General features: G+C 41.8%; 1 long non-coding RNA gene across 1 annotated transcript; it reads left to right on the top strand.

Annotated features, from left to right (window-relative positions):
- The first annotated feature begins 1,513 nt into the window (after nucleotides 1–1,513).
- Nucleotides 1,514–26,727, top strand: LOC119800633. Its single transcript, XR_005283068.1, has 3 exons — nucleotides 1,514–7,172; nucleotides 13,456–13,569; nucleotides 26,668–26,727. It is a non-coding gene; the product is annotated as an uncharacterized LOC119800633 (long non-coding RNA).
- The last annotated feature ends 389 nt before the right edge of the window (nucleotides 26,728–27,116 follow it).

Genomic DNA, 27,116 nt, shown 5'->3' with positions numbered 1-27,116 from the left:
AGGCAGAAGTTGGAACCTTGCCGGTAGGCCATGAACCTCGTGGTAAAATATAAAATATTGAGAATGGGTTAATACTAGATGTAAGAGCTAGCTAGCGATATACTTAAGTGATTGGTCAAACAGTGATTTAAATAATAGTTTCTGTGTGATTATTTCCAGAGTCTTGGCAACTGAGAAAATAAATAAGCGGCTTCTTACAACACCCACTCTGTTATCCTATCAGGAAAATAATTAAGAAAGATCTTAATGAATTGTTTTATTATTGTGTGTGCACACATGGTGGGTGGGTGGGAGTGCCACAGCACCTGTGTGGAGGTTGATAAGCACTGTATAAAGTCAGTTTTCTCCTTCCAGATTTAGATGGGTTCTGGAGAGTGGGTCATCAGGCTTATGCAGCAAGTACCTCTAACCCAGACCCTAGAAATTAAAATAATGAAGAAGAAGAAGAAGAAGAAGAAGAAGAAGAAGAAGAAGAAGAAGAAGAAGAAGAAGAAGAGATAGATTTTACCAAATATTGTTCTTAGATATTCCAGTTAGACTATGACATAGAGATGCTGAACAGTAGTGAAGAGTGTATGGGGAAGGTTGAGTGCAGTCTAGAAAACACTAACTCTTGACCAATGAGTGACTGGGAAGGGGTGACTCTGCAGTGCCTGGCAGATGAGAGGCAAAGGAGAGCTAAAGGCAAGAATTTAAGGAGGCCCGAGGTAGCTGGCAGCAATATGCAGCACGGCAGAAAAACTCAAGTACCCACTATAATGTCATTTAAGATACAAATAAGTAGCCGGGCGGTGGTGGCGCACGCCTTTAATCCCAGCACTCGGGAGGCAGAGGCAGGTGGATCTCTGTGAGTTCGAGATCAGCCTGGTCTACAAGAGCTAGTTCCAGGACAGGCTCCAAAGCTACAGAGAAACCCTGTCTCGAAAAACCAAAAAAAAAAAAAAAAAAAAAAAAAGATACAAATAAGTATCCATTATTTTAATAGTATAAACACTAAAATAATTAATAATGATTTATTAATCTAAGATCCAGGAAACAAATTGCTCTTGCTTTTATTACTGCATTTTTAATCTGACCAAATATTTGTGTTCTAATTTTTACAAGGTTCATTATTTCTGACTTCTCTTTCTCATAATAGTTAACACTTAGATTTAAATAATTTAAAAATGGATGAAACTATTATATAAATGATAGCAGATGAAAATTTTAAAAATAAGATAACAAAGTATCTGATTATCTAGGAAGAATAAGAATAATATTGCTGGGTGGTGGTGGCGCACACCTTTAATCCCAGTACTCAGGAGGCAGAGGCAGGCGGATCTCTGAGTTCGAGGCCAGCCTGGTCTACAAGAGCTGGTTCCAGGACAGGCTCTAGAAACTACAGGGAAACCCTGTCTCAAAAAACCAAAAAAAAAAAGAATAATACATCATCTCTAATTTGTTAATGCTTTACTTTTTAAAATAAGAATAGAAGCCAGGTGGTGGTGTGCGCCTTTGACCCCAGTGGATCTCTCTGAGTTTGAGGTCACGTTGGTCTACAAAGAGTTCCAGGACAACCATGGCTACACAAAAAAACTCTGGCTCAAAAAAACAAAAACAAAAACAAAAAAGAAAAAAAAACCCTGACTCTAGAGTTCTAGGCTCAGAGGTGAATGCTTGATGCACAATCATGAGGACTTAAGTTCAAGTCCCAGTGTCTATGAAAATGGTAGGGTATGACCATACATATACAGATGAATGACAAAGAAAGATATCCAGTATTCTCCATGTGTGCATGACTTCAGCGTGCAACACACACACACTAAATAAACTACAAGACAGAGTAATGTTTGTGAGCCAATGGGATTCTAGTCATTACAATAGTATTTTTGTACTGACATACATAACTGATAAAATCATTTTTACCCTATTTAATTTCAGCCATGGATGCATTATTTTATTTTAAAGTACCAATTTAATAAATGCTCACATCATAAAAGAATGTTTTATAAGGCAAAATTTTAATTTCTAAAAATATCTTTAAAAGTTAGAGCAAGCCTCAACCTCAAGTACAATACATATAGGTATTATATATTTGAGCCACTATAAAATGTCACGAATAAAGAAAAGATAAAATAGTTAAAGAAGTATCAAGAATTCAAAACACAAATCCCAGCACTCGGGAGGCAGAGGCAGGCGGATCTCTGTGAGTTCGAGGCCAGCCTGGTCTACAAGAGCTAGCTCCAGGACAGGCTCTAAAGCTGCAGAGAAACCCTGTCTCGAAAAAAACCAAAAAAAAAAAAAAAAGAAGAAGAAGAATTCAAAACACAGGTGTGTTTATAGCTGTTTGTACTTGGAGTCCTTCCTACCCACTTCTGTGCTGGCTGATGTCTCATCCCCAGCTGTATGTGTGTAAGCAAATATCTAAGTATGTAGATACGTAACTGTGGTTTTTGTGGGGAGAAAGTCTTCTGTCATCTTTAAGAGCAGAGTATCCAAGGCCAGGCATGGTGGCACATACCTGTAAGCCCAGCACAGGGGTAACAAAGACATGAAGATTATGAATTCAAGGAAAGCTAGGCTATACAGCAAAACCTATCTAAATTAACAATTTACAAAGTGAGCATAGATTTCTGTGGAAGAGTGGGGACAGAAAGAAAATGTCAGGATTAAGGAACAAGAGGAGAATAAGATAATGTGTCAGAATTGTCTTTCAAAAAGAAAGGATAATCATCCTGTGGTACAACATGGAAGATTCTTATATGCCATTTGTAACCAGCAGAAACCTGTCTAGAAAGGCTGTATATGGTGCAATTCCAACTCCATGACCTTCTGGAAGAAGATGTGGCTGGAGAAAGTCAGTGGTTGTGAAGACCGAGTGGGGAGGGGATTATGGCAGTGAAACTATTCAATACGATTCAATAGTGTGGGCACACTCTCATTACTCTTGAAGATTTACAGCATATATACTTTTCTCATCCCTGTGACTAAACCCCTGACATGAGACATGTTAAAGGAAGGATTCATATTGGCTCATGGTTGAAGAGATGCACGCCTACAGAAAGGTACAGTGGCAGGAGGCTCCATGGCAGTGGGATTGCATAGTTAGGACTGCTCATTCTGCACATCTCCACAGAATAGGAAGCAAAGAAAGGCATAGAGAAAGGGCCAGAAGTAGGGTCAGGCTATTGTCCTCAATGTCACGCATCTGGCAGAGAACTTGCCTAGGATTTGCAAAGCTGTGGGTTCAAATGCCAGCACTGTGGAAACTGGGGTGGTGGTAAACACCTATAACCCCAGCACTCAGGAGGTGGAGGCAGGAGGATTAAAAATTTAAAGTCATCTTCAGCTATATAGAGAGTTCCAGTCCAGAGGCAAGCCTGGCTGATACTGTCCCCTTCCCCAAACAACAAAAGAATGAATGCTTTATTTAGTTATTTTATTGGTTAATCTTGCAGGGGCTTGGCAAAGCAGAGTCCTTTGAACGGCTGCATGAAGACCACAACTGTGCACAGGGCCACCTGAAAGCTGGCCTAGTGCATCAGCTCCTGGGCTGGCATAGTCAGACCAGCTGTGTGCTGCTCAATAATGTAGTTGTCTCTGTTATTTTTCCATACAGCTGAATACATTGGCTCGTATGCGTGCAGTCATGCAGCTGCTAGGTTACTTCTGTATGCTCTCCTGGTTTTATAATACCAACTCAAGAAGCATGAAACCCCTTTCCACCTAGTTCCCAGAAAAGATCTTGTTGGCTTTTAAATCCCTCTTCCTTTATTCCATCTCTGATACTCTTTTCTTTCTTTCTCAGTTCCAATAAGATTATCTTTTACCATAGACTCTTTGTCTGAAAGGAATGAATAAGTAAGATTAACACATAAAACGCTACTTGAGTTTGAGAGGAGTATGGTCTCTGCCTGGTTCCATGTTGCAAATGCCTTACAAGCCGTGCGGTTACTGCAAGGCAGAATGGACTGGTATTTTAAGGTTTCCTTTGGCTGGCGAGATATGGAAAGTTTTACTGGCTCATATTGTGTTCTGATTTCCTGAAGCAGTTTTCCTAAGCCACTCCACTTCAGCCAGACCCTGAAATGAAGCCTGCTTGTGTGACTGCTCCTTGTCAGCTAAAAATTAGTTTAGAACATTTTATTTCGGTCTTGTTCTCTCTTTCTTAAACTTCATTTTAACAAGATTTCAGAGAAGTCACAATTTTCCGTTATAAAACTTTTCCTTTGGGATGTGATTCTGAAATATTCTCAAATGTTTCTGAATCACAAAGAACCACATTCTTTTTCTCAAAAAAGAATTTCTGGTGCATTGTTCGAGTTCAATTTTTAAAATGAATAACTTGAATATTTAATGTATTTGTTTTTCTGTCATTTGCACTTAATGGCTATACTGTAGAGCTTAAGTTTTACTATCATCTACTCTAATCACTCTATGAGGTATATGTAAAGTCTTCTCTTATTTTTGAGATTATAATTGTGCCCTTTCACCCTTCTTTTCCGTCCTTGTAAACCCTCTAGTTTACTCCTCCTTGAGGAGTCAAATCCTTTACAATGTCTGTGTTCATATTTGGCAACAAGGAAATGCATATCACAATTCTATTTCTTTCATAAAACTTCTACCCTAGATTTGATTGATTGATTATTGATTGTCATGCTGGCATTAGATCTCAGGGTTTCATGTACACTAGACAGACACCTACCAAGGGAATTACATCCCTAGCCTCGGGAGCCCTAGTGTTAGATAGTATGTTGATGTTTACTTGACAGGTATTCAGGTTTGTAAACTTTCAAATTAATTCATATAATTTGAGTGTTGCTCTCTGTGACTGTGCTGTATTGAAATGTATGGGCCTTCTTATGGCCTGAGTCTTAAGTAGCTTGCTGGCTATTTGTGTATAAAGTCTTTCTAATTCGAAACTTTCCCTGCGAAATAGAATAGAGATGAGGGTTTTTTGTAATGTTTTGAGAAAACTTCCTTGAACTCTCATTTCTTCTCTCTGTCTCTCTCTTTATCTCTCTGTGTGTCTCTGTCTCTCACTGTTTCTATCGTCATTTGGTTTGTCATGACTTTTGCTATTAGAGGATTAAAAACCTGGTTCTAGGAGCAGAGTACTTGGGCTCGATCCCACTTTCACCATTATGAACACTGTCATTTTGTGTGTATTAGTGGAGAGACATTCTGTGCCTTAGGTTCCTTAATTTCAAAAGGGGACTCAATAGTAATAAATAGTCAAAAGTGTCATTATATTAGATTAAAAGATTTGTTTATGAAGCAAATTACAAGCGTTCCTACCATTTGGTAATTGAGCAGTAAATGTCACCAGCTTCTATTGCTGCTTTGTTTGTTTATGTGTAATAGCTTTCATTTTTTGACCATTATTTCTTTTTGATAATTTTACTACAGCCTGTTAAATGAACTGTGCCTTGAGAGCTGTGTAAACGGATACCTTTCATTAGTAATCTTAGCTCTAAGCTTATGCTGAGTTAAAAAGAATAACAATTTTTTCAGAATCAGTATTTAATCCTTTTATTTTTCACCAGTAAAAACTTTATATATTGTGCAAGAACATATTTCAATAAGCACATAGACCATAGCCTTGACAATTATACAGTGAGAATCATAAATTCAAGCCATGTGTTCCAGTCTGTTTTTTTTTTTTTTCCAGTCTGGTTCTTAATGTGAGGTGGAGCGTATAGTGTTCTCAAGTGATAAGAGGATCAACCAATCAGGTTGGGAGGGCTAGAGACACCTTGGAAAAGTCATTTACAGGAGCTGAGTCCTGGCGGTGAAAGGAATGGGCTTGGCAAAAAGAAGTCAATTCAGACAGAAACCCATACAAACAAAAATCCAGAATCATGGGATGACTATAAAATCAGAGGAATGGTGCTAAGCCCAGACTTCTGGAGTTACTGTTCCCCCAAAAATAACAGAAGTGGAGGCAAAGAAACATTGATAGGCTGGGGATGCAAACCAGTTGGCAGAGTACTTACATAATATGTGTAAGCCCTGGGCTCAATCTGTAGCACCATGTATACTGAACATGATGACTCATGCCTGTGATCTCAGCACTTGGGAGGTGGAGGCAGGAGGATCATGAATTTAAGGTCATCCTAATACATGAGATCTTGTCTCAAATAGAAACAAAAATTTCTGAAAAGTGAGGAGACGGCCTAGAGGGATGGCTCAGCGTTAGTTTTTAGGCATATTATTTTGTACTGCCAGCCAGCTCCCAAATAAACACACAGAACCTTATTACTAATTATAAATGTTCGGTTGATAGCTTAGGGTGGTTACTAACTAGCTCTTTCAACTTAAATTATCCCACATTTCTTATCTATGTCTTACCACATGGCAGTGCCTTTATTTAGCATGGCATATTCATCTTGCTTCTCCCGCGTCTCCTGGTGATTCCACCCTGCTTCATCCCCTGAGCTCTTTCGCTTTCCACAAGCTCTGCCTAGCCTCTTCCTGCCTAGCTACTGACCATTTAGCTCCTTATTCAACCAATGAGAGTAACGCATCTTCACAGTGTACAAAAAGATTGCTCCACAGCATTAGTTGGTTGATGTACTTTGAGAGAAGGTCTCACTGTAAAACCTCAGCCTGGAATTTATCATAATGGTCCTCGTGCCTCTGATCTCTGATTCTTACAAGGCAGGATTACAGGTGTGTATGATCACACACTGTGAGTTTGTATATTGTGCTATATGTAAGGGCTAGTCATGATTTTTTCCAGAAGTAATGTTTGGTTGCTTTTCATCTATGAGAGCAAGGTCTCTACAATGCAGTCAAGCATGTCCCGGAACTTGTGATCCTCCTGCTTCAGTCTCTCCAGTCCTGGTTTTACGGCAGTCTACCACAGTTGGATCAGAAGGGACTCTCCAAGCAGCAGGGTAGGATGACCAAGCACAGGAGAAGGGAGGGATACCACTGGGAAGACAACTGGTGCAAGAAAGAAAGAATCTTCTTTAATTTAATTTTGGAGAAATGCCATAATAATACAGTCTTTCTGCTGATGGGTTTTGTGATTTTTATTGTTGACTAACACTTTAAAAGTGCAACACTGCACTCAGCATGTAGTTAATACACTAACAGTGTCTTTTCTCTCTTGCTACACAAGGATGTATCTCCATGGTCCCATGTGGAAGACAGACTGAGAGAAACATAGAGATGGAGAGGAGGCCAGGGTATGTTCTCCGGACTGTTGCTTAGGAGATGAAGAAAGATTCAGTTTAAAAGACAATCTGCCTAGCAGTGGTGTCACACGTCTTTAATCCCAGCACTTGGGAGGCAGAGGCAAGTGGATCACAGCGAGTTTGAGGCCAGCCTGGTCTACAAAGTGAGATCCAGGACAGCCAGGGCTACACAGAGAAATCCTGTCTCAAAAAACAAAACAAACAAACAAACAACAAAAAATAAAGAAACAGAGAAAGAAAATAGAAAGACAATTCATTCTGTAACCCTTGCAATAGTCAGTAAGAGACAGAGGTGGGGTTTGACAGTTAGAAACCTGGGGCCATCATCTATTTTAGGCATTGTATTCAGAGATACGGATGAGTTAGACACCCTTTTTTCTTTGGACTTCCAAAATCTCTTAGGCAGACAGATAGTTCCACAAATAGACCCATTATAAAGAACAATATTCCTTGTGATGTCCTTGACACTCCTGGCCCATACAATCCTTCCTCCCTCCCTACAATAAGATTCCCCCAAGCTCAGCCCAGTGCTTGGCTGAGGAAGCCTGAATCTTTTGCTGTCAGTCACTGGATGAAGGCTCTCTGATGACAATTGGGGTGATTATCAATCTGATTATGGGAGATGACCTGTTTAGGCACCCTATCAACTATTGCTAGGAGTCTTAGTTGGGGCCATCCTCGTAGGTTAGTGGGGTTTCTCTGGCACCAGGTTCCTACCTGACTCCAAAACGTCCTCCCATCAAGATATTCTCCCCTTCATATTCTTCCCCTTCATCCATACCGCCAACCAAATCCCTCATGATCCCAACCCTGCCAGCCCCAGCCTACCCAGGAGATCTTTTCTATTTCCCCTTCCCAGGAAAATCCGTGCTTCCAATACCCCTTTGGGTCCTCCCTGTTACTTAGCCTCTCTGGGCCAGTGGATTGTAAAGGAACACACAGAAACAACTAACCTGGGCTCACAGGAACTCACAGACTCTGGACCAACAGCTAGGGAGCCTTCATGGGACTGACGTAGGCCCTCTACATGTGTGTGACAGTTATGTAGCTTGATCTACTTTTGGGGCTCCCAGTGGTGGGGGCAGGACCTGTCCCTAACATTTTGGCTGACTTTCAGGAACCTATTCCTCGTACTGCGTTGCCTTGATCACTCTTAATAAAAGGGGAGGAGTTTAGTTCTATCTCAACTTGATATGCCATGTTCTGTTGACACCCATGGGAGACCTGCCCCTTTCTGAACAGAAGCAGAAGAGGAGTGGATTAGTAGAGGGGGCAGATAGAAGAAGGGAATGGGAGGAGATAAAGGAGGAGAAAGTGTGGTCGGGACGTAAAATAAATCAAAAAATTTAATTAATAGTGATAATAATAAAAGAAAAATATCCTCTGTGAAGTTTTGTATCAGTATTACCTTTGATATCTTTTCTAAATGGGAAAAATATTTTACAGTGACTTCTTAAATGAGCCGTTCAAAATTATGTGAGTGCCATCAGCCCCCAGCCTCTGCATGTTTTCAGTCTTTTATAATAATTTCCTTTTATTTACGTGTATGTGTGTTTCTCTCTATGTGGGCATGTGCATCTGTTTGTGATGCCCAGAGATGTCAGAAGAGAGTGTTGGATCCCCTGTAGCTGAATTTATAGGTGGTTGTGAGCAGCCCAATATGGGAACTGGGAACCAAACCTGGGGTCCTCTGGAAAAGCAGCAATTGTTGAGCTCTCTTTCTAGACCTACAATAAGACAGAGCCTCATCTTGTTGTATTCTAGCCCAGGGTGGTTTCTAGCTTGCCCTCCTCCCGCCCACTCCTGTGGTGTGGACTCTCCCTTGTTCTTATTAGTGGTTCTCACCATGGCTCTTAGCACTTACTTCATACATCAGTCTATCAGCCTTTACACAGCCCAGTTCAAATCCATCGACAGCCAACACCTAACTCCAGGGTAGAATGAAGAGCATCTCATTCATATTTAAGAGAAAAAAGTATTCTGCTTTGCACGAAATGGCTTTTAATCAAGAATCTCAACGGACACTGATTCTTCAAATGATGAGAGATTGACGAGAAGTGGGGAGACGTTGAGCATTTCAAAAAAAAAAAAAAAAGAAGAAAGAAATAGAAGGCTAACTCATGGGGATGTATGCAAAGTTGAGGCATTTCCAAAGGAGCAACTGGTTCTGTGATTATTAATTCTCTTCCTTCTAGAGTGACTAACGGACAGCGTTTTCAGTTAATCGTCTTTTGAAAGTTTCTATACCAGCACTGTTTATAGAGCGGTGACACGCACATCTCCCATCTCCTGGTTACCACTCTTACTATTAACCCTTTGAGGTCCTCATATAGTTTCAGTTTCTACATCGTCTTGTAACTGTCACCCAGAAAGCTGAACCATTTTCTCTAAATGTATCATCTTCTCTAGTCAACTTTGTAGACACACTTGAATCTCTGAATTCTGGATTAAATGAAGTATTCATATGTGGGTCTTACTTAAAGTACTTCAAGCCTTCAGTTCCTTTTGTAATTACTAATTCATATCTGAATGTGTGATATATATGCATATATGATCTGTACATATTTACATATCAAAGGAGTTAAAATGAGAAGGGAGGTCACACAATTGACAGGAAGTGGGCAAACTGTTTCAACTAGGAAGAATATGGGACAAAGAAAACACAGTAGACAGACAAAGAAAGAAGTGGGGCCCCTCGGAAGCCATAAAAGTGTGTGAGTGTGTGTGTGTTTCTTTAAAAAGATGACAGTTTCAAAATACATCCATCCTATTGAAAAGATGGGTAGGCATGGCTGGCAGGCAGGAGACAGAAAGCAGGAGTGACAGTTACCCAAATCTAGGAGGAAAAGCCACTGAGGGCTCAGATACATTTTCTGGTATACAGGAAAATGCAAAGATGGTTGCTTCTTACGACACTGTTCTAACTCACAGCCTGGAAGCTTTCAGGTATTCATTCTGTGGTGAATATTCATTGAATAGGACACTAATATTTGGGTGCACTTGTTACATGGGCATTTCATTTCAACCCAAAATAAAAAAGATAGCCGGAAACACTTGACTTACAGCTTACTAAACCCTGTATAGTTTTATTTATTTGTTTGTTTACCTATTTATTCTTCCTAGCACACCACAGATAATCTATGTTTTGCCCACATCTTCGCTGGAGCATGCTCAAACTCCCAGTGGCAAAGCCCCTTAAAGAAAACTGATTCCTTCCCCTACCCAACCCCCACCAAAAGCCATCAGCTGTGAAGAGCTACACTTCGGCATCTTTATCACATTTTTAAAGAGGTCTCTTCAGTGACTGCCTGTCTAGACTGTTTGATTTGGGACGGGGGAGGGCGGTGTCATAAAAGCCTTCTATGTCTTTTATTCTCAGCTGTATGTCTGCAGTCACCAATTCCACAGCATCCTTGCCCTTTATGATCAGCAGAAGCAGCATGAAACATGAACTTCCACATGGTTTCTGGCACCAGCGTGAACCACACTTTCCCCCTTTGTAGTTGGGCACCCAGCTCTCTTCTGCCATCTTTCCTTTGACTTAAATGAGTACACATTTTTGTTGTTTTGGTTTTTGTTTTGTTTTTGTTTGTTTTTGAAACAGAGTTTTTCTGTGTAACTGCCCTTGCTGTCCTGGAACTTATTTTGTAGACCAGATAGGCCACAAACTCAAAGATATCTTCTTGTTTCTGCCTCCCAAGTGCTGGGATTAAAGGCGTGCACCAGCACTGCCAGGCCATAATGTAAATGGAGACTACTCGTTTGTATCCAGGCCACCCAGACCCAAATAATCACACAGAAGCTATATTAATTGCAACACTGTTTGGCCAATAGTTCTGCATATTTCTAGCTAGCTCTTTTATCTTAAATTAGCCCATTTATATTATTATACATTTTACCACAAGACTGTGTCCTACCTGTAGGCGTCTTTCTTTTTCGGCAGCTATAAGGCATCTCCCTGACTCTTCCTACTCTCTATATGTATCTCTTCCAGCCTGGCTATATTCTGCCCTGCCATAGGCCAAAGCAGCTTTTTTTTCATTAACCAATAAAAGCAACACATATACAGAAGGACCTCCCACATCACCATGAGTCCTCTTTTTAAAAGTTTCTTCCCATAGACACTGTAGACATGAAAGACACCTCTGTCACCACCTTGTCTTCCCTCAGGACCTCCATGGGTCTCTTGGCTCCTTGGGGCTGTTCCACTGTGGTGGATGCTGGGTTCAGTCACAGCCATGCTTCAGCCTTCAGTCCTCAGTGTGGGTGACTTGTGTCTGGATCTAGTTCTGCCGCACCTGCTGCAGTAGCTCTTAGATGGAGCAGATGTTGGGGTGGACCAACTCTACTGGGAGCCCAGGATCTGGGTCTCAGCTCAGTGGGTCTCTCGGGTAGAAATTTCTTAATTCAGGAGAAGGCTATATCTAATGGGCCAACCAGTGATTTAATTAATACAGTATCTGTGTGGTTATTTCGGGGCAAAGCAGCCAGGAACCAACAAGCGGCCTGCTGTAACAGGCAGTCATTGTGCTGGAGCAGCAGCTTAGAGTTTATATTTGATCACAAACGTGAGTCTGAGAGAGCGAGCACAGAGAGAAAAAGCGAGAGCACTCAGTAGGAATGGTGTAGACTTTTGAAACCTCACAGTGGCTCCTCCAACAAAGCTACACCCATCTTTCTCATTAGTTTCACTAACTAGAGACCAACCACTCAAATATATGAACGTATGGAGGGCATTCTCACTCAAACCAACTAGCACATATTACATATAATAATGGGTTTCATTATGATATCTTCACATATAATGTATTTTGTTTATATTCACCTTTATGAGCCCCTTCTTCCCAGTTAGTCTCCCTTCTATTCTCATGTCTCTTTGTGTGTTTGTGTGTGTGTGTGTGTCTGAGAGAGAGAGAGAGAGAGAGAGAGAGAGAGAGAGAGAGAGAGAGAGAGAGAGAGAGAGAAGGTTGAGCAGTGTTGTCCTCAATAAAATGGGGGGCACTTACAGACGCACACATACCTTTTCAGTGGCTACACCACTGAAGAAAATGTCTCTCTCACTTAGAAACCATTCACTGCCTATAAATGCTCAGGGGACAGGGCAGAGCTCTCAAGAGCCCTTCCTTGAGTTGGGACTGACATATTAGGCTATGCAATTATGGAGCCTGAAGTCTGTCTTCCTATTTCACTGTCACCAACTCTGGTACACACCAAAGCAAATGTATGGCTAAGAACCTTTGGTTCTTGCAAATGCCCTCTGAACTTGGATTCACCAATCTTTCAGTCCTCATTATGAGTATCTACTGTGTCACCACGAGGCCCTGGGGAAACCAGAGTGAATGCTACAGCAGGCACTATGACCTCTCAGTGTTCTGCAAGTGAAGAAAAGCACACCCAAACAGCATGCTACTATGAAGTGTGATAAAGACTGTGCCTGATTGGAATGATGGCATGGGGGAGCTTGACCTGGTAGAGAACCAACAAGTGGCCCTCTCCTTACAATCCCCTCTGAGGTGTTGTAAGGGACTTGCTGCTCCTACTACCTGCAGTGCAGCCAACACTCTCAGACCTCGCCTCTGAAGTCCCACTCGGGGCACACCTTTTTCCCCTACTTCCAGATCAAGGTCACACCCTTCCTCCCACAGGCAAGTCAAGGTCACACCCTTCCCCAGACAGGCAGGCCACCTCTGCCTTCTATTTCAAGTTCCTGAGCACCCTGCACCGTTGGTTGGCACAGTCTGGCTTGTATCTCAGCTGGATTTCGCCCTCTTCCCAATTCTGCCTCTGCCCCCTCCTTTGCATGGGTGTTGACTCAAGTACCACTCCCTGATAAACATCCGGAACTCTAAACTCTGGCTGAATCTGCTTCCTGGAGAACCCAAAGGGCTTTCTAGCGTGAAGAGCCTTTGATGAGTCAGATAGTGAGAAGCACTGAGTGACTGAGGCCCGAACAATGATGAAGAGGTAGGCAGGGGCCTGGTTGAGAAGCATGGGCAGACCACAGAAAAGGGTTCAGGGTCTGGATTAAGGAAGTGACCAGAAGGAAGCCACAGTGTGTGACTGTAGTGTGGCTAGAAGAAACTGAGGAAGTGCTATGAAGCCTAAAACTCTATTTTCAGGGTAGTTGCGGTGGATATGCACATATAAAAATGTCACAATAAAACCCATGTTAGACAAGTGATTTTCTTCTCCTGGATATTAATGACAAAAATAAAGATTACCCAGCGTTCTCACGTCCTTGAATCATTGCTTTTCATTCTTTCCTTCTCTTCAGCGAAAGCTGCTAACCCCACACCATGGCGTACACAGCTCCGGGCCTGTGAGCTTGTCAAGACACCCCAGGAGTGAGAGTTCTGAAAGTGAGTTCTGTGGTGACAAAAGTAAACTGGTGAGTGCTGGCGGAAAAGCTTAAGATAAGTCACCAGGGCCTTGACCTCGGCACATTGGAAGGACTTGTCCTCCTGCCAAGCACAGCTGCGGGGCTGTGTCTTAATTCTGTGTGTCAGCTTAACCCCTAGATAGATGTGGGTGTAGTGATTATATTAGCACAGTTCATCTGAACAAGGACGATGTAGCCATCAAGATTAGCGTGATATAAGGGTTTATTGAATATAATCGTCACCTTACACATACAAATTTAAAATGTTCAATTTTGGTAAGTTTTAATGTGTGCGTACATCTTTGAAACCATCAGGCAAAGTCAAAAGGACACATCACATATTTCCGGCACCAAAGAGGACCCCTTCCTTCTCTTGCTCCCCTCTTCTTCTTTCTGGGAACCCCCCAACCCTCTTTGTGTCTCTGTGGGTGGCTTTACACTGCCTAGAAAGTCATATAAGTGGAATCCCATGATGTGTGCTATCCTATATCAAGGTATTCCCTCCAGTATAATACTTTAAAGACTAGAAGTAAAGGGTTTCACTGTGTAATAATTTTATATGTTATCAAACACTACACATGAGAACAACCTTAAAAGTATTGAGAATTGAATCCATGTTCTCTGCAAGAGCTGCCAGTGCCCTTGACTACTGGGCCGTCTCTCCAGCACCACCCGACCGTCATGTTATAACTGTTTAAAGCTTGCACACAGCACTGTAATAGGTATGCGTGAGGTGATCAGTACACTTTGTAAGCAAATTGAGACCAAATTTTCTACTTTTGACAATGTTTCTTTAGACCCTGTGACTCGTTTTTTGTGACATAATGCTATCATTTTCAAGACAGCATACTTTGAGACTGATAGCAACTTTTGTGACATTTATTACTACATTTTAATGCATATTTTAGTTGTTATATCTTAATTGATATAATACAGAACCTTTTATATTCTTTTGGAGAAAGGATTGGGTGGACTTTTTTGCTTATTTGTTTTGTTTTTTATACCATTTAACTTTTTTATATAATGTATTTTTATTTTATGTGCATTCATGTTTTGCCTGCATGTATGTCTGTGTGAGGTTGCCTGAAGCCCTGGAAACGGAGTCACAGACAGGTGTGAGCTGCCATGTGGGTACTGGGACTTGAACCCAGTTCCTCTGGAAGAACAGTCAGTGCTCTTAACTCTTAATAGCTGAGCAGTCTCTCCAGCACCCCCTTTCCACTTGCTTAACTTTTGACAAATTTTTTTTAGCCCATAAACCAACGCAGTCTAGGATGGGGCATTTTAATCTTTTGGTCCCATAAGATGTAGGACAATGTATCTGATGGTTAATTCATGGCGGATGAAACCTAGTGGGCTCTCTGCTAGTGATGACACAAAGTCTAAATTTTCACACCTTGCCTTCACTACTTAAAATTTTTTAATACGTATTAACTGCCACATACCACATCGCAAGGACACAATCCTGTTGTCTTGGGATGGCAAGGACTCTTCAGGCAGTTGGGAGTTTTGTGTGGATTTAATCTTGTTTTCTTTCTCTTGTCAAATGTTTTGTCTTTGTACGTAGAATAATGGTTTTTAAGGTTCCTTCTCTGTGTATTATGTTGTATTTCCTATTTTCCAGAGAATTAAAAAAATGTGAGCCTCAGTATAATTTTTGGTGTACCCCAGAATTTGTGTATTAGCGCACAAAACTTCTCATGTACTGAAGAAATGTACTGGGACCCTTTGAGATTTTACTGTGGGAAACAGCTATGGTGAAATGAAGTCAGTTTCCAGATCACTACCATGTACTCATCTTACAAATAGAGTCTGAGTAATACTGATTTTCTTCTAAAAATATTAATATCAATTTTATTTGCAAGCAGAAATTAAAAGAAGGAAGATAGAGAAGTGACTTCCTCCTGAGATTTCCTCACAGGGCTCCCTTACAGGGTGTAGTTAGGGAACAAAAGAGCTTAGTATCAGGGTCTGGTTGACGGCTGAGCGTAGTGTTTAAGTACCACTTAGGTCAAGATAATAATATAGTCCCTGCAGGTTGGTTCTTTTTCTTGTACTTCAGAAGAGATGTCTTGCCTGGCTCTGTTACCCCAACTATCACAAAGGTCCTAGGACACAATACTGGTGGTTCTTCTCTATACCACAAAGGTGGACCACAGAGGACCTGCAGCCTCCTGTGGTCTCCCATCCACCCAAGAGCCCACACCAAGCCCTTAGAGCTCCCACTGAATTATTTTCTACTCAGTACTTGCTGTATAAACTGAATTTTCCAGTGTTGCCTAGGTCATAGTGCTCAGCAGAACAATAAAAAGCCAATTTAACACAATAAATAGGGAAAGCAGAAAGAGTAAACAAAACGTGGAAGGGCGAGGCTTGTCCCGATGAGGCAGCTTCCTGTCAGTCTGTAAAGAACTAGTTTTTGAAAACTCTCCGTTCCTACTTATTTGGTTTTTTCCACAATCCATTACATATTTATTTTTACACATTTGCATGAAAAAAGTGTTAAAAAATAATTCACAAGTAGAATACAAATTATTTTTATAATTTGCTTACATGTGTGTGTAAAAGAGACTATGTATGTCAGTGCATGTGTGCCCTCTATGGAGGACAGAAGGAAACCTGAGGGAGTCGGCTCTTTCCTTCCACTCTGTGGGTCCTGGGATCTAACTCAGGTCTTCATCTGAGCCATTTGTCAATGCCATGCAAACTGTTTTAAAGCTTTTTGTTTGTTTTGAAACAAATTCATGGAGTCCAGACTGGCCTCACCTCAATGCTCCTGCCTCAGCATCTCACAGTGCTGGGTTAGGTGCTTCTACCACTACCTAGGGCCCTTAAAACTGTTCTTTGGCAGAGAGGCATTTAGGTTGATTTCCCCCTGGCTTTACTCTGCCAAGCCATTGGTTAAAACAACTTTACTCATCAACCAATAAAGCAACACATATGCAGAAGGACATCCCTCATCACTACACTGAGAGACCCTGTTTCAACTCTTCCCTAAAAAAAGAGAGAAGAACTTCAGTGAGACTTCATTAGCTTATAAAATCAGAAGTACAACTGTGCCTATGATTATTTTAAACTGAAGCATCTTCCTCTTTTAGAAAATTTAGACTGAAAAAATGAGTAACATTAAATACCTCTCCCTGCTGCTTATACATATGTAACATTTAAACTGGGTACCAAGGGACCTGATTTCATCATCATTAGGGGGTCATAGCAAGTCATAATTTTAAAAGGTATTTTTATTCTGAATTGACACATACTATTTATCATTATTTCTGGTTCTTAACTGGAAAGCAGGTCAATTTGATTTGTGAAGACACTGGTAATTAAGTAACACACAAGCTTGCGTGGTTTATTTTCAAAATGGAAAAGAAACCACGTTATTTCATCACCATAGTCTCTGAACTGGAACACTGCTGATGGATGTTAAGGAAAGAAGCTGATTTCCATTCATAGGAAAATAGATTCTTCTTTAAAAATTAGATCATTAAACCAGAGACTTTGTGTGCTGAATAAAATACAGATTGATTTCTTTCGTTAAGTAGAATTTTAGTTTATAATAGAATACCATCTGAGCCATGTTAAGCTATCTAACATATTTAACATCCAAGCACCATTCAACAGACCTGCTCTTGATCTATCGCCATCACTGCCTTCTAAGCTACAGATTCAGTGCTTAAGATGAGACCACATTTCTCTTTTCTCTTTCCCCTATGGCCCCAAATTAGTATGGATGCTCGATGTGCTCTTGACTGACCTATGTGTGACAGATCATGTGCTGACAAACTGTAGATTTTATTTACATAATAATTCATACTCAGGAGAAAGAGCAGGGAGGACATAGTGCTAAAGCATTGCTTTGACTTTGCTTTAACAGATACCACATGAATAAAGACCTTAGATTTTGGGGAAGATTGGAGATATATGACTGAACTTTTTAAAATTTAATTTAATCAGTTTCTTTATTTTTGTGACAAGGTCTCACTATTTAATCTTGGCTGGGGTGGAACTCCGTGTATAGCCCAGGCCGACCTGAAATTCACAGAGATCCACCTACCTCTGCCTCCCCAGTGCTGGGATTAAAAGCCTATACCACAGTGTCCTGGAAGGTATCATCTCTTAATGGCTAAGCCATCTCTCTAGCCCCTTTTTTGATAAACACCAAGCCCAAGCAATTGTGTTAATGTCCATAATCTCTGTGACAGAAGGATTATGAACTCAAGGACAGCCTGAGCTACATAGCAAGTTTTTACAAGCCAGCCTGGGCTATATTATAAGAGCCTTTCTCTGGAACTCTCTGAGTTCCAGGCCAGCTTGATCTACAAAGAGAGTTTCAGGCCAGCCAGTGTGACAATGAGACCCAAATTTAAATAAATAAATAAATACTAAGAATAGGGGAAGGAACAGAGAGGGCTACATAGAGGAGGCTCTGAGTTTGGTTTGGTTCTTTGTGCCCACTTTGGGACAGTTGCCCACATGACTCCAGTTCCAGGTGACCTGATGCCCTTTTCTGGACTTTGGGGGTACCTGCATTCCCATGAGTACTTGCCCCCAATTTATACACATGATTAAAAACAAATCCATTTAAAAAACAGATTCATATGGGGTGGAGGAGGAATAGAAATGAAGACAGAGTAGCGTGACTCTGCCCGCAGTAAACCCTGAATCCATAAACTACACCAAACCACTGAGTTCTTTTTGCATGCTGTAGACAGACACCTTACCCGCCATTCCATTTTACTCCATGTCAAAATTCTGATCATTGTTAACTCAGGGATGGGGTTGGGTAGATGTTGGGGTCCATGGGACATTTACTATCCTCTGTGTGTGTGTGTGTGTGTGTGTGTGTGTAAGAGAGAGCGTGTGTATGTGTGCAAGTGTACATGCACGCATGCGTATGTCCTTGCCATGGTGTGTCTAGAGGTGTCAGGGCACAGCTTTTAGCATCTCTCTTCCTTCACCACGTGGGTACCAAGGATTGAAGACACGTCATTAGACCCAGCAGCAGGCTCCATTGGCCCTAATGTCTTTTTACAACTGTGATGCATATATAAATAACACTCGAAGGGAATGAGTACTGCATTTCATTAGGTACTGCGTTTGCCTAAGTGCTGTTCACAGGAGACAGTCCTCCACTGGGAGGGAGATATTCCCTTGAGCCACTGAAAATATTCCTTTGACCTTCAGCCAAAAGGAAAAGCATCCCCCCAAAATGCCTATGGGTGGCTACTACAATGGCCCTGCTAATCTGTGATTTATGGATATAAGTTTCTTTGAAAAGCTTCTAACCAGCTACATTAATTTGGCACCTCACTAAAGATGCCATGATCTATGTTTTGGAATAATACTAACTTGAGAGACTGTTCCAGAAATCTGAGTAGGAGACGATGGTACATGTCTACAACTAAAGCAAGAGCAGCGGTGGTGGGAGAAACAGAGGTAACTATTATCTGGGAGGCAGACTCAGTTCATCCTTGAGATGGCTGGAAGGAAACAGAGCAAGGGTAGTTCCTGTTTGAATAAGCAGTTGCCATTCATCAAGAGTACTACCGGAAGAGAAATTCTGAGGGCTGCCTTGAGCATGTGAAGGGTGTGTGGCCCTGATACATCAGAACGGAGGTGTTTGCAAGTATGAGTTGGAATTAAGAGAGAAATATGGCCTGGTGGCACAGTTCCTAAGAATTCAGACTGCAGCCAAGGCTGTGGTCATAGATGAGCTTGTGAGGGAGCAGTGGGAAAGGTGGGGCCAAGAGTGGAACCTACAAGATGCACAGTGGATAAGGCAATTGCTACCAACACAGACGATCAGGGTTCAACTCTCAGGACCCATATGGTGGAGGCAGAGAAACAACTGCTGAAAGTTGACTCCTGACCACCCACACATGCCATGGAACCTGTACACTAGTGCGTGTGTGTGTATGCACACACACACATATACACGCATGCATGCGTGCACACACATACATACACACTCACACTAAACAAATCGGGTGGAACCCCAGAAATGGCAGAAGGAGAAGAGGGAGAAAAGATGATGACCCTAGAAGGAGGACGATAGAAGAGAAGACTATTTGAAAACAATGCCTTTAGTGACTAGGTTTGATGATTTTTTAACAAATTGCCAACAGCACTGTGGTCCAGGAGAATGTAAATGGCAGTTTCATTTGTGTGGCTGTGATTAAACAGTCTGACAAAAAAACAGTTTAAGGGAGAAAGGGTTTATTCCGGCTTACAGTTTCGCATTACACTCTGTATTAATTACTTCTCTCTTGTTATAATAAACCACCATGTCAAAGGTCACTGAAGAAGGAGGTTGATTTTGGCCTATGGTTCCAGAGAATTGGAGCTGATAGTGTAGGAGACAATGCAGCAGCAAACGGCAGGAGCAGAAAGCTGAAAACTCATATCTTGACCCGTAAGCATGGAGCAGAGAGAGAAAACGCTAGGTAGCTAATGCTCTTTACTCTTAAAGCCCTCCCCCAGTGATGTACTTCCTTCATCAAGGCCATAGAACCTAAGCCTTCCCAATTGCCACCAACCTGGGAACAAGTAAGAGTTCATATGTCATAGGAAATAGATCCAAACCACCACATATCCACTACTGTCTGGAAGTCAAGGAAAGAACTCAAAATAGCTAGTTATATGACTACAAAAAGCAGACAGTGGATAAATTCATGCATGTCTAGCACTCAGTCAGCTCTCCCCCTTTATTTTTTTTAAATTCATATAATCCAAGGCTCAAAACCAGGAGTGGTGCTGCCTGCTTTCAGACTGGGCCTTTGCCTCTCAGTAAAGGCAAATCAAAGCAATCTCCCCCATACATGCACATAATGTAACTTGATCTAGCCAGTCTCTCACTGGTATGGTCTCACTGCAGTGAGAGAAAATGAAATACTAGGGAGCCTGGAACAGGCGTAAGAGATGCTCTCAAGGAAACCTTCATCTCTAGTAAGATGCTCATTCCCCTGTGAAATGAGGGTGCTGAGCTTAACGATGAGTAAAGAATGAAGCGTTAGGACTATGGGAAGGTATGAAAATGAACTCATTCATTTCTGTAATGCAAACGGGTTCCCATGATGCATAGTTACTGTTTTAGTCACAGGGGTATGATGATGAGCCAGTCTGCAAAAACAGTTGTCATAGTGATGCAAACAGACCATGAGCAAGTAAATGATTTAATTCATAGTGAATTTTGGGCTTATAAGGATTATTTTAAAAAGTAATATGGGTAGGTAGGGAAAAATAAGGTGGTTTGGACAGATGATACCTTTCTGTATCCATGGGAGAGTCAGATGAAGGATGTTTAGTGCAAAGGATTCTACTGTAGAGCATTCCTGGGGACATGGTCCGTGAGCACAAAGGTGTGGACCAAGAATGGCTTGGCCTGTCTAGGAAACAGTGAGAAGGGGAAAGGGAAGAAAATCCAGGGCAAGGCATAGAGTTGTTTAAGGTGAATTAATGTGAAAACGAGACCTGCCTGGGATTGTAGTTAACGTAAGAATTTGAGGTTTGCCTTGCAATGGGGAGGGTAATGCAAGAGTTTAAATGGGCTTGTTCCTATCTATAATTTTTTAGAGCTCATATTGGCAGCTAAATGCACCATCAAAAGCAATAGGAAAAGTAGAGTAAGTAGGTAGAAGTCAGTTCTCTTAGTAATCCAAAGGGAGCAAAGGGACACACCCCAAGCCCCTTGATATCAGTGGACTACTCCAGACAGTTGTCCTGCTGGGATCAACATATCTACCTTTATAATACAGTCTTAGCTAAAGGCAGTTCCAAAATGATAACATAACAATAACCAAATACTCGAGTATCAGTCAAGGTCTCCCTTTTATCAAGTCAGTCTGAAGGCAAACTCTTTAAAGAAGCTTCCAGAAGACTTGCCACCTCAGACTTCAAGCAGGAGCCCCCATGTACATACAATGCTTAACTCTTTGAAGAAGGAAGGCTGGCTTTGATCTCAACCCCCTGTTGGCCAGTCACCTGCTTTTACTTGCAAACCACACAGGATTGCACAACCTCAGCCCAGTCTCACTTACAAAACACTGTCCTTTTGCCCCTGGTGACCCTGACTGACTTCAGTATCTGATGTTTTACTTCATCTGACCTCAGGCAACAAGACCCTTTCTGCAGGCCTCAATGTCTGAGTCGCTTCCCTATTTCTGCCTAGCTACCTCTGCCCTACAGCTACTTGGGAAGAGTCAAAAGCCTGTCCAGATACTGTGTGTGAGACCCTCTGGTCACTGTCTTGTTTAATGCTGAGACGATACATAAACATGCTTTCCCAAAACTCATCAAATTATACACACACACACATATATATAAAGATATTCTAATTTTTTAAAATTAAGACACCTTGCTTTTTAAAAAGTTATATTTTTGATAACAGAACTGATCAGCCACCTTCAGTTCCTGTATTCCTTAACTCTTGCTGTTTTGATTATTGTGGCCTTTCCTTTCTTCAAATTCTCCTCTCATTTATTTATTTATTTATTTATTTATTTATTTATTTATTTATTTATTTATATTCATTCATTCATTCATTCACCTCTTTATAATCAGACAGGGTCCTGCCATCTAGCCCTAGCTGGCCTGGTACCTACTATATAGCCCAGTCTGGCTTCAAACTGACATTAGTCTCCCTACCTGGGCCTCCTGAATGCTGAGATTACCAACATGCACTTCTGCTCCCAGATTCCCACGAACTCTTTAAAGGCGTGACCATGGCTCTACTCTTGCTTTTCCAGGAGACTTCCTCTGCCTCTCAGTGGCTTTTCTAACCTTCTACCGTCCTCAAGACATCGATCTTCTTTGCTTCCTAACTCCCCATCAGACAATCATATCCATGCATATGTCCTTTTGCTGTTGTTTTATTTAGCTTGGTTTCTGAGACAAGACAAGGTGTCTCTGTGTAGCCTTGGCTGCCCTGGAACTAGCTCTGTAGACCAGACTGGCCTCAAATTCACAAAGATCCACCAGTCTCTGCCTCCCAAGTGCTTTAAAGATTTACATTTGTTTTGTTTAGAAGCCCGCCTAGCTATTCGGTCCCAAAATATCTCGAAACAAAGCCTAGTTCCAGGACAGGCTCTAAAAAAGCTGCAGAGAAACCCTGTCTCGAAAAACAAAACAAAAAAAAAAAACAAAAAAACAAAAAAACAAAGCCATTATCTTTGTTAAGTAACATTTCTTGTGACTTCAAAATATTGCATCATTGTTTTTACAAATTTGCATTAGAAAAACATTGAGGTGGTCAGTAATCATTTTATCTACACTTCTTCCTCCTTTTCTCCATCCTCCCCTTTTTCCTTCATTTATTTTATTACTATTGTTATTGTGTATGCATGTGGGTATGATATGCAGGGGTAGTCCATGCTATGATGTATGTGTGGAGGCCAAAGGACAACTTTGTGGAGTTGAGTCTCCTCTCACCTTTATGTAACTTCCAAGGATCAAACTTAGGTTTCTAACCTGCTCAGCAATCTCACCAGCCTCCCCCACACCTCCTTTTCCTTCTTGTCTTCCTCCTCCTCTTCTCTGCCCTCTCATGAGACAGAGTCTTGCTATGTAACCCCAGCTGGCCTGGCATTCATGATGCAGACTACGATAGTCTTAAACTTGCAGCAAACACCCTGCCTCTGCTTTCTAAATGCTGGGGTTATAACTGCACAACCTTACCCTATGCCTTGTCAACCTTTTGACCTTTATCTATGAAATTAACATTGGGTTCTACCTATTATTTCCCATCTATAAAACCCTCTCTATTTTCCCTACTGTCTCTTTTTGTTTTTGTTTTTTTTTTGTTTGTTTGTTTTTTGTTTTTTTTTTTTTGTTTTTTTTGAGACAGGGTTTCTCTGTAGTTTTGAAGCCCATCGTGGAACTAGCTCTTGTAGACCAGGCTGGCCTTGAACTCACAGAGATCCACCTGCCTCTGCCTCCTGAGTGCTGGGATTAAAGGTATGCATCACTACCACCTGGCTCCCTACTGTCTCTTGAATCAAGTCTTTATCCTTCCTCCTATTAACAATTTAAGTCTAATTCACAATTCTTCAAACTCTACTGCTGATAGCCCAAGACAGTTCCCATACTTTCCTCTCCCATTCCTTTTGACTTACTCTACCCATCATGGTTACCTACTCCAAAAAATGATGGTTGTCTACTCCACCATGCTTATCTACTCCAGTCAAAACCCCACCTGTACCCCTAGATCTTGTCATAGCAAGTCATATAGCCAGAAATGAGGGAGGGACTGACTGACAGAAAAACAAGGCTGAAAGCAAGTATCTACTGGGTTGTATCCACTCTTCCCTGAGGGCAAGGGTGTCTCTTAATCCCATCAGCCTATTTGCTGTGCTTGGCACACAGAAAGCAGAAACCCAGTGTGATTTGAATGTGTATAGTTGATGAGGGAGCTGTAGTCAATCTGCTCCTCTTCCCAATAGTTGAGAGACAGAGTGATTGGAGCCATAAAGGAAGGACAGGCTGAAGAGAAACAGCGAAACCACCTTTATATTTTCCTTGTGTTTATTGAAGTTAGGACAGAAAGGCAGAAACCCTTGCCCCTCCCTCCCTCCCTGCAGCCAGCTCCTTCCCCAGGCACCATCACTTGAGGCTTTTGTATTTTTAATACTTCTAATAGTAATTTATCTTAAGGAGGGTGTGATAGCGTTGTCCTTCATTAATGAACTGAAGACGTAATCATCACCTTCTTTCTAATAAATTTGAAATATGTGTCTTCTTTAAAAGTGTCTGGTAGGCCTGAGGTGAGGAGAGGTGGATTGTACATTGTCTAGGGATTAATTAAGGTATTAGCTACAAGAATTGAAGTCACTGAGCAACTTGAAAACAATAGTTTGGTATCTTCTTAAAAATTCCCTAGATCTACCAGGGGCTTCCAGACAGCAGGCTGGCTCTTTGCATCTGTGTTCTGATTGGATCAATGAATAGCTCCTGTTGATAAAGTTAACCAAAAACTGCTGTGTCGTGAAAGAGAAAGATGGTGATTAATGAGTGATCCAAGAATCAATAAGCAACTGTTTTCAAGGTTGATTGGTCAAGCCTTCCTGCCAATGCCAGACTGTCTGTTCCAAGAATGGGTTAGCCGATATACTTTGTAAAAGAAAATGCCACATTCTTAAATAAGAAATAAGTAGCTTCTGTTCAGATCAGTTTAGAGTAATCTAAATTATAGTAGGATTATTATTACTGATTATTTACCCTAATCTTTTCAAAAGATGTGTCAGACACATTCTACTTGCAACAAATATTTTAAAATACAAATTTCAGTAGCCAGACTGGTGTCACATGTTTGTAATCCCAGCACTCAGGAAGTTGAAACAGAAGCATCATGAGTTCTAGACCAGCCTGGGCTAAACAGGAAAATCCAGTTCAAAGACAAAAATATGTTCATTTAAGTCTCTAGTTTGGATCTAAAACTTAATAGGGCTGCTGTTAAGTACTTTAGGAAGTGAACGTAGGTTCCTTACAAGCCTAATCATTGTCTCGGTTCTCAATTACAGTAAATGGCATTTCCATTGCTAGGAAACCCAAACCCAAGTTTATTTCCTTGATTTGTCCTTCATTCCCCCCCCCCCCATGCCCCTTACTATTCATTAGAGACTTGGTTGCAAAACCTCCCACAGATACTAAAATCCAAGTTGCCCAGGCCAATGTAAATGCCACCTAAACAATGAGAAGGGAAATATCTACACAGGCTCAGCATAGTTTTACGGTTTTTTTTCAAGTATTTTGGCTCTGTAGTTGGCTGACTACTGTTCTGTACTGTAGTGGGTTGAACCCACTGTACGAAGACTGACTGTCCTCTGTGACTAGTTCCCGTGTTATTCTTTCCTTGCTATCTGTTGGCAATTGCAGCACCACTGTAAGTCTCTCCATTAAAGCAGCCCCTCCCTTTTCCTCAGGCCTTTGTGATACACTCTGCACTTCACCCTCACACACTACATCAATAGTCCCTCCGCCATGTGCCTTTCAAAAACACAAACCCTATATTTCTGAACTGTGTCCAGGTTTTTGGAGGCTCACTCCACAGCCTGGGATTCCTTCTGCTTGTTCTCTCCCATCTTCTCCTGCCCTAGAACCCTGCCTGGCTTAACTGTCTACCCTGGTCTGTCCACCTGCAATGTAACCTGTCATCTCACAATAGTAGGCGACAACCCTTTGGTCAAGCTACAGTTTTCTGGTGCTACTTTCCCTTTCCGAGTGACTGTCACACAACACCACGAGGTAGATGGCGAAACACAGAAATTTATTTTATCAACCTTCTGGAGACCAGAAAATTCTGTTTCTCCCTGAGGTTCCCCTGGGGTTGCAGACTTCTTGTTATGTCTTTGAATTGCCTGTTCTCTGAGCACAAGTTGCCCTGAGGTTCCCTGTTCTTCTTAGAGAGACAATAGTCATATTGGATTATGACTCCACCATAATAATCTGTCTTTAACTTAAATTTTTCTTTGAATGTTTTTTCATGTATATATTTATTATCTCTGTGTATGTATGGGTATAGGGTTGGAGGACAACTTACAAGGGAGATTTGATCCCTCCACCACATGGGTTCCTCTTACTGAACTCCGGTTATCAGGCTTAGCAGTGGGTTCCTGTACCTGTTGAGCTACCTCAGTACCCCTAGCTCATTTTTTTTTGGTGAGAAAACAATAAACAAACTCTTCCTTAGTCCCTTGCTGTTGACTGGAATGCTGCCACAGCAACAAGGAGAGTAACTAGGGACTATCATAGAAAGCAACTATTCGTGTTGGGTTATGATGTTGGATTAAGATGTGTTTGTCTCAGATTGCTGGGCAAAAATTGGGAACTTGGGGGTGGGGTGGGAGGGGGAGAGAATAGTGTGAAGTGGAGGATGGGGAGAGCTTGGGGGGAATGGGATGGTTGGGATATAGGAAGGGTGGATGTGGGAACAGGGAAGTATATATCTTAATTAAGGGAGCCATTCTAGGGTTGGCAGAGACTTGACCCTAGAGGGGTTCCCAGGTGTCCAGGAAGATGCCTCCAGCTAGTTCCTTGGGCAGCTGAGGAGAGGGAGCCAGAAATGTCCAGATCCTATTGCCATACTCATGAATATCTTGCATATCACCATAGAACCTTCACCTGGCGATGGAAAGGGAAAATGACAGAGCCCCACATTGGAGCACCCGACTGAGCTCCCAAGGTCCTGATGAGGAGCAAAAGGAGGGAGATCATGAGCAAGGAAGTCAGGACCATGAGGGGTGTGTTCACCCATTGAGATGGTGAGACAGAACTAACGGGAGACCACCAAGCCCAGTTGGAATGGGACTGATGGAACATGCGACCAAACCAGACTCTCTGAATGTGGCTGACGGTGGAGGCTGACAGAGAAGCCAAGGACAATGGCGATGGGCTTGGACTCTACAGCATGGACAGGCTCACTGTGAGCCTTGTCAGTTTGGTTGCTCACCTTCCTGGACTTAGGGGGAGTTGGGAGGACCTTGGACTTAACATAGTGAAGGGAGCCCTGATGGCTCTTTGGCCTGGAGAGGGAGGGAGTAGGGGTATGGGTGGAAGGGAGG

The sequence above is a fragment of the Arvicola amphibius genome, chromosome 14, assembly GCF_903992535.2.
Source record: "Arvicola amphibius chromosome 14, mArvAmp1.2, whole genome shotgun sequence".
Taxonomy (NCBI): domain Eukaryota; kingdom Metazoa; phylum Chordata; class Mammalia; order Rodentia; family Cricetidae; genus Arvicola; species Arvicola amphibius.
This window is presented reverse-complemented; position numbering and strand designations above follow the sequence as displayed.